Source organism: Benincasa hispida, chromosome 12, assembly GCF_027475165.1.
Source record: "Benincasa hispida cultivar pf3 chromosome 12, pf3_genome.v1.1, whole genome shotgun sequence".
Lineage (NCBI taxonomy): Eukaryota > Viridiplantae > Streptophyta > Magnoliopsida > Cucurbitales > Cucurbitaceae > Benincasa > Benincasa hispida.
The window spans coordinates 73,064,842-73,073,895 of NC_143489.1; positions in this window are offsets into that span (position 1 = coordinate 73,064,842).

Here is a 9,054-nt window from a genome sequence, read left to right on the forward strand (position 1 = left end):
ACTTTTTAACCCTAAATTACTTGAAGCACTTAATAAAAAAAAATCTTACTAACTTAACATTATTATTAAAAAAAAATTATCATGTTCTACACATAAATAGTAAAGTACTCAATAACTTAATAGTTTATATGTATATCATATGCATTTTTTATGTCAGAATGAAAATGTGCATAGAATATTTACCTTTCATATCATAATGATATTCACAAGGTGCTAGTATAGTAAAGTTACATTCTTTTTTACATCATAAAATAATATAAGACGGTCAAACATGTGCTGAGTTTAAAAAATAAGTTCACAAAATATATAGTGTTGGGTTGAAATGTTAGGTGGTCAATCAAAGGCTTCGATCAAGTAGATGGATGCAATATCGTTTTCGTGTTTGTTTCGATACAGTGAGGAAATAGTCCGTCTTTTGTATGTTTGTGCCAAGGATATCAATAAGGTAGCATCTATCATCATCAATCAGTCTGTCAATAGCAAATATGGCGTGAACTACCTCCTTCTGACGTCCAAATTCCAACTCATACTTCTCCATTTGTCACAATACAAGTCTGCCCATATGTGCTGACTGTATATCAGCTGTTGATCGCATGATGTCGATTACTTCATTCTGGAATGTCAATCGTTTCCACTTACTCCCTCTAAATGGCTATGCCGATACACTTGCTCTACATATGGAATCACAGACTGCAAGAACATTTGTGGCGATTTCCCTCTTTCTCATCCTCACTTTGATGTACGTGTCGTGCAATGCACCAGGCAATTTTGTTGGAATTGGGTTAAGCATGATATTTGGAGACAATGTCAGTGCAAATTATTTCAGATGTATCCATAGAATAATACTGAAACTTTTTTGTATCGAAAACCATTTCTATCGTTCATTAGTACATGTACTTGTAATCGGTTCGGGGTTTTCAATAAGACGACATGAAGTTGTATTACTGCTCTAAGAATTACGTTGAAATATCTCGAGAATATCTCACCAAATCTCGAAAGATTATTTATTAGTGCATTAAATACAATAAAATATATCAAATAAAAATAGACAAAAGTAAAAAAAAAATAGAGGTTCTCAAGATTGGGTATATCTCTTTCTTGGAAGAAATCCAACTCCAGAAAAACGAAATTATCATATGAGAGAGAGAAACGGAAAATAAAAACACATGGGAAAATAGGTGAGAGTGAGAATGATAAAATGGTGGGTCACTAAACCCACCGTTTTATTTTATCAGCGTAACAAACATGGGTCCAACTTTTTTTACCCACCCAACCTAACTCAGGTTGAGCTACCAAATAACCTTTAGAAAGTTTTCTAAAACAACGTTAAATGGTTGTATGGGGAGCTGAGTTGAGATATGATGTCTGGCATTCATATATTTTTTAGAGTTCATATGTCTGTGTTTTGGGTGCAAAGTTATTTGGTTTAAGTTCATATGTTTGTGTTTGGGATGTAAAGTTGAGCTCAAATGTAAAGGGTATCTGGTGCCGTTTCTTAAACTCTAAATAATTTGCTTTTATGATGACTATTTTTGTTTTGGAACTTCTTTATTTAATAATTCTACTAATCTTTGTGTTAAATAAATATTGATTGCAATTTTTCTTTTAATTTTTAAATTTTTTCTTTATTTCTTTCTTCTTCTTTTTTTTTTTTTTTTTTTTTTTTTTTTGTAATGAACAACAATACTCACTACATTTCTTGTAGAAATATACTTAAATAAAATGGAAAACCAGAGAGAAATCAAAACGTTTTATTCCTCTCCATGATTTTTATCATCATCTTCTTTTCTTCTTCTTATTATTGTTGTCCATTTTACCCTGGCATGAAATTTTTATTTGAATCTTCGTCACCATCCTAGCAACCAATGGAGTGCCACCACATTTTTTCAACAATTTCACATTCAGTTCCTCCAAATTTGGAGCATCATCATAAAACAAATCTCCATTTTTCACTATTTCTTGCTAGAAAATGTTCCAGAAAAAATCTCCATTTTATGTTTTGTTTACTATGTGTCACATACGTTTCAACTACATACACACTTTTTCAAATATTATTAACACTCATTTGATATGTGAATTCAATTAAATACAAATATATTTTACAAATTTCTACGTAAAAATATTACACTTAATGTAGAAAAATACTATTTCAAGTAGACCCAAATCTTGGGGAAACCTTGAAGAGTGAGAGTATTATTGATGAGTCAAATAAATACAAAAGATCCCTTTAAATAGACCCAAAGGGAAAGGGTTGGTGCACACTTAACTAATTATAACTAATCCTAAACCCCCTTTAAATAGACTCAAAGGGGAAGATCTTTTCCACACCTAAGCTAAAATAAAATTAAAAAGACAACTGAAAGAATACATAATTTGACTAAAATACCCCTACATCAAATCCTCTACTCCAGAAAATAAAAAACTCGCCCACGAGTTTATGTAGATATAGTAAACTTGTTTGGGGCATAATATGGAAATATATCAGCCACATTGAAGGTGTTGCTAATGTTTAGAGGAAGGGAGCTCTATTTGGTATGCATTGTCTCCAAATTTTTGTAAGAATGTGAAAAAGTCGTATTTCTTCTGTGAAAATTTAGAGTGATGGTCGGTAGGTAGATGTGATTTTTTAATGTACACCATGACTAAATCACCTAGGAAAAATGTTGTTGGTCGATGATGCTTGTCAGCGACTTCCTTATACTTGGAGTTGGCAATAGTCAAATTGGCAAAGACCTCAGCATGGATTTTTTGAACTCGATCAATCATAAGATCAGCTTCTAGACTGAGATCAACAAATGAAGGCAAATTAGTAAGGTCAAAAGTTAAATGGGGAGGACTACTATACACGACTTCGAAGGGACACTGCCCTGTAGATTGGCTTTGCATGTTATTATATGCAAATTTTGCTTGTGAAATTGCAAGGTTCCACTTTCGAAGTTGATCGCTACTTAAAAAGTGAAGAAGATTGTCCAACGTTCTATTAGTGACTTCTGTTTGGCCATCCATTTATGGATGACTAGTTGAGCTAAATTCAGTTTTGTACCTAGTTTCTTCCATAGGCTTTTCTAGTAAAAAAACTCATGAATTTTACATCTTTGTCTAATACTATTGTCGTAGGGATTCCACAAAGTCGAATGACTTTTTTGAAGAAGAGTGAGCAATGTTAAGAACATCTGAATTCTTTCGACAAGGTATAAAATGGGTCATCTTACTAAATTTGTCAACTATGACAAATATAGAGTCAAATCCACATTGAGTTCTAGGTAAGCCCAAGATGAAATCCATTGACAAATCTTTCCATATGTTTGTAGGTATTGGTAGAGGTGTATAGAGGCCAACATTTTGAGAATATCATTTGCTTTTTGGCAATAAGGCACGGTTTAACAAAATTGTTGACATCTTTTCTCAATTGAGGCAAAAAAGAAAAAATCTTTCTGACATGGATAAGTAGGTTTTATCTCTCCCAAAGTGACCTGCTAGGCCATTTGAATGAGTTTCTGATAATAAATCCTCTTGAAAAGAGCCTTAGGGAATGCATAGTAGGTTGCCTTTAAAGAAGAAATTATCCATAATGAGGAAGTTTTAGTTGCTATGTGGGATTGGCATTGTTTCCAATTATGTCAAAATTCAGGTATAAAATCATAACACTCGGGTAATATATCAAAGGCAATGATAGAACCGTGTAACAAAGTTAATAAGAATGATTTGCGGCTTAAAACATCTGCCACTTTATTAGAGGATCTGAATGTGTGTTTAATAACAAAGTTGAATTTTTGGATGAAAGATATCCACCTAGCATGCATTTTACTAATGTTCTTATAAGAATGGATGAACTTGAGGGAATAGTGGTCTATTAGAAGGATAAATTCCTTACTAGTAAGGTAGTGCTCCCAATATTGTAAGGCCATAGCCAAAGCATACAACTCCTGCTCATATGTTGTCCACTTTTGTTTAGGCTCATTAAGTTTCTCACTAAAGTATTCGATTGGATGAGATTCTTGAGCTAATACGACGACTGCTCCCATACAACAAGCATCAACAAATATTTGGAAAGGTTTGGAGAAATCGGGTAAGGCTAAGACTGGTGGAAAAGTGAGCTTGAGTTTTAATGTATTGAAGCTAATGTTTGCTTCTTCTGACCAATTAAATTGACCTTTCGTTAGACAATTTTTTTTTTTTTTTTTTTTTGGGGGGGGGGGGGGGGCATAGTACTAAAGTTCCCAATAAACTTTCTATAGAAAGATGCAAGATCTGAAAATTATTAGACCATCTTTAATCATGGATGGGGTTGGCTAGCTTTTGTAGCTTCAATTTTTGTTGGATCTACTTTTACACCCCTTTCATTGATCATGGATCATAAAAATGATATTTGATTAGTTAGGGAAACACATTTCTTAGTATTATTAACTAGATGATTGGTGGCTAAGGTAGAAAAAACTTCCTGTAAGTGAATGAAGTGGTCGTTTGTTGTTTTGTTGTAGATGAGACATCCTCGAAGTACAGAACAACAATTTGTCAATGTATGGAAAGAAAATCTAATTCATTAGCCGCATGAAGTTGCTTAGGGCGTTTAAGGGGCCAAATGGCATCACCAACCACTTAAATAGTCCTTGTTGTCTTCCATTCGTTCCCTTCTTAAATTCTTATTTGATGATATCCACTTTGAAGGTCTATCTTGGAAAATAGTCTTGAACTAGCTAGTTGGTCTAAAAGGTAACTAATTCGAAGAATTGGAAAGCAGTATTTGATGGTAATACGATTAATTGCTCTGTTGTCAATTCAGAGCTGCTAACTATCATCTTTCTTAGGAGTTAATAAAGTTGGGATAGCGCAAGGGTTGAGGCTTGGCCGGATGTTCTGTTTGTGCAAGAGATCCTGAATGATTTCATGAAGTGCTTGATACTCCCTCAAACTCATTTTGTAGTGAGATAAATGGGGGAGGGTGGCACGTGGAATGAAGTAGATGTTGTGTTGAATGTCTATTAAGGGGGTAGACCATCAGAAATTTTTGTTAAATTAGGGAATTGGTCTAATAACTTGAGGACTTGAGTATGAAATGTGTTTGGCAGTGTAGGAGTTTCCTGAGCATCTTTAATTAGAAATGTAAAAGTAGATGCCTAATTTATGGCTTGTTTGGAGGGTACCAGGGAGAACGATTGTCCCTTTTGTTTACTAGGGCTACCTGATTTTTGGTGTGAAGTATGTGCTGGTAGAGGCAAGAGTAACACCTTTTTTCACATCCAATCAAATTGATATGTACTGTTGTACCCTTATGTAATGTTTGGTTATCAAACTACTAACGATGACCATGGAGGATATGGAAGCATCCATTTCTATAACATCATAGATGATTTGATCCTTGTAATAACTTCCAATGCACAACGAAAGAGTCAAATTTCATTAACCACGACTTCTCCCCCTTTTTTAATCCACCTTACTTTATAGGGATGTGGATAAGGTTCGACTTTAAGCTTGAGGGTGTCGGGATTGGTATCCTAAATCTCTCTTGTATTCTCATAGTTTGTAAACTTTGTATAAACAAATTATTATTATTAAAATAATTGTTATTTTATAAGCATACACTCAATCTAATAAACAAAGATCCTAAGTTATTTTATATAATTTAAATATGTATGTAGAGACATACAGGTGGATCATGTTTAAATGATAACCTAAATGGTTTGTAGTAGATGGATAAGGCTGGGTACTTTATCTTGGTGACACTACAGTTATGACCCACTTTGTAGATATTACAAGTATTGTAAAGTGCTACAAATGATCTGATTCTGATCGTTCATGTGGAGACATGTAAGCAAGGGTATCCTATATAAAGAGTTTGTATAAGACTGGACCATGAAATTGATGGAACACGAGACATACGCAGCGAAAAAAGAACCTAATTACACTCTAATTGCTTTTAATTAAAAGGAAATTAGCATGCAATTTGAAGGAAAAAACAGTAAATTAAAATTACCTTTGAAGCTCCCGAAAATCGCTTTTCCTCACTGAATTTCGACCCGAACTCTTCCGGACCACCACTAGAGTTGACCTACTATCCTCTAGACTCAGAACCGGGTTATGGGACCCGATGGATGAAGAAAACCGAGAGAGAGAAAGAGATGGAAAAGAAATGGAATTTCTTTTGGTTTGGGTTTTTCTTTTTTTTTTTTTACAGCCCAATTTAGGAAAACAATTTTGGAAAAATGGCCAAAAGTTTTTCATCCATAATTGAAAGTCCATTTTATAGAAAAAATCATGCAACATTTGCATGAAACAAATCCATAAAAACCCAACACCTAGAATCCACTATCTAAGTGGGCTTAATGTCTCCACTATAAGTCAACACCTAGGCCACTATTTTGTTAGTGGAATTATCCAACAAAAGTTTGGATTTTCCCAGTAACTTTAGTCAAAGGGCAAAATAGTCATTTGGTCAAAGTCAAATTTGACCAAAAAGTCAACATTTTGATTTTTTATGATTTTTTTTCGTTGTTGACTAATTTTGACCTCCCGAGCATGAATCCGCATTCATTTTCTCGAAATTCAAATCACATTTGAATATAAGGTCGGTCAAAGTTTGACTTTTTAAAGTCAAAAGTCAACTCTTAGACTTTTTACATCTTTGATCATTTCCATTATTTTCGAGCTTCCGAATATGAACGTATTCATATTCTTGATATTTAAATCATATTTAAATATTAAAGCTATATCTCTAAACTGAAAAATCGACCACTATATCACATATACTTGTCGGTTTCTTTCTCTTCACCTAATTCGAACAATTCAAATTATTCTATCATACTGTTCTAAGTTTATTCTATATGAGCTAGTAGGAGAACCTAATGGACCTACAGATCATGGGCTCCAACAATCCGAGATTAACCGATAAAACTCTTTAACCTAATTAATCAACATTTGTTAACTAACGGGTCATTCCATTTAAGTCTCGTAATTGCACTCCCCTCACTATAGATATATTTCTGTCCATCTGATATAACCATAATCAGTAAGCTAATCCTTCACAGGTTGTTCGTAATCTCGGCTGGTTCATTAAAAATCGTTTTACCCCCGAGACTACATCTTATTTCTTAAGTTCCACTGATCCTCTAATGAATAATTGGTTTAAGGTCCAACCTATAAACCGAACCCCTCTCGAGGCAAGGAGAGAGTGGGGCCCCTTGTTCAAGACCTGGATTCAGTACTAAATGGAACAACCTATCTACTATCCCTATAACGAGTAGGAGTGAATTCCGTCTTGCACCCTATGTTTCTAGCTATCCACTTGATCTTACCCCTGAAATGGGAGGCTTATTGGGCCAGGGATAATGAGCTGCCCTCAACTATGCAGATCTAAGGATAATTCTGAGTGAACAGGAGTTCATAGTTAGCTCAGGATTAAAATTAAGTTACCTAGGTCATTAATTAACGAAATAGTCAGTTTTATACATAAAACGAGATTTAGAACGTAAAAAGTGACTATTTCATGGTTCAGTCTTATGCAAACTCATTGCATAGGATGCCCCTACTCACATATCTCTATATGAACGATTCAGGATCACATCGTTTGTACTAACTACAAAGTGGGCCACATCCATAGTGTCCCTAGAACAAGGCGCCCAACTCATTCATATACTATAGACCATTTTGGCTATATATTTGAACTTGATCCACACTTATGTCGCTACATAAAGTTCAAACTACATTAAATAGCCTCAGGACCTTAGTTTATTGGATTTAAGATTACAATTTTCAATAACAATTTTATCGAAAAACAAAACAGAATATGTTTATTAATTTACAAACTACGAGTTTTAGGACATAAAATCCAATAGAAATGACTAGTCTTATTATATAAGGCCGTTAATAGTAGAGACTTACATTTCACCAAGATGACCATAGGTGATATGATCTAAATCCGGATGAGTTGTGAACAACCTTGAAGGCGGTCCTTTGATTTGTATGGGTGAAAGTGGCCAGATCGTCGACTTAATATACCTGCCATTTTGGAGATTCTTCTGATTGGGAAGCTAGGAACACAACTACACAAGATGGAATTCACTCCTTCCCTAGTGTTGGGGTAAGTAGATAAATTACTCCCTTAAAGGCCAATTTCGGGGATTGAACAATGTGGCTACACCCTTTCTTAGCCTGAGAGAGATTTGGTCATAGTTGGACTATGACTTATTGTTCATTAGAGGGATCAATAGTACTTAAGGAGTTAGATGTAATTATAGGGGCAAAATGGTAATTTTGGCCCAATTGTACTTACGAGAAATTTATGAAGGGTCATCGCACTGTTGACTGGTTATATCCAATGGACACATAAATATATTTGTCGTAAATCCCGAATACTACATTCTCTACATAGGTATGTTTAGCCATGAGGATATTATCTTAAATAAGTAATAAGTGAAATTTATGGTTTAATACAGGGAAGTTAGAAGAAAAGAAGAAAAGAAGAAGGAAGAAAAGAAGAAAGCAGGAACGAAGAAGATAGGTTAATAAAAGGAAAAAAAAGATTAATTAATTAAAATTAAATTAAGTCTTTCTGGCTGAAATGCAATAAACCCATTAGTGAGTGACGTGGCGGTCGAAATTTCATGCATGAGAAGGCAGCCGGTTGAATAAAAAGAAAGATGAAGTTCAAAGGCTTGGTTTAGGCAACTGACTCGTGTGATCTAAGTGAAATTTATGCCATTTGAGAGTTGAAAGAGTCTAGTTTTTATGGTAGGGTTTTGGAGAAAGATCACAAAGGAAGAAGGTTGAAAAGTGAAGAAATTGTAGAAGGTCCAAGTTCTCAAATTAAACAGGGCTAGTGGAAAAGATTGAAAGCTTTAGGCTAAACCACAAAGAATTTATGGCTGAAATTTTAAGGTAAGATAGTGAACTCAATTCTATACAATGTTTTAGAAGGAAGTTTCTTGAAATGAGTTCAGGATTTCGAGTTATAAATTTTTAAAATTGAAATAGGAATTTGTTACGTAAGCAGGCAACTGCTTGGGAAGATCAGGCAAGCAACTCACCTGAGGGAGCGAGAACGAGACAAGAATCATG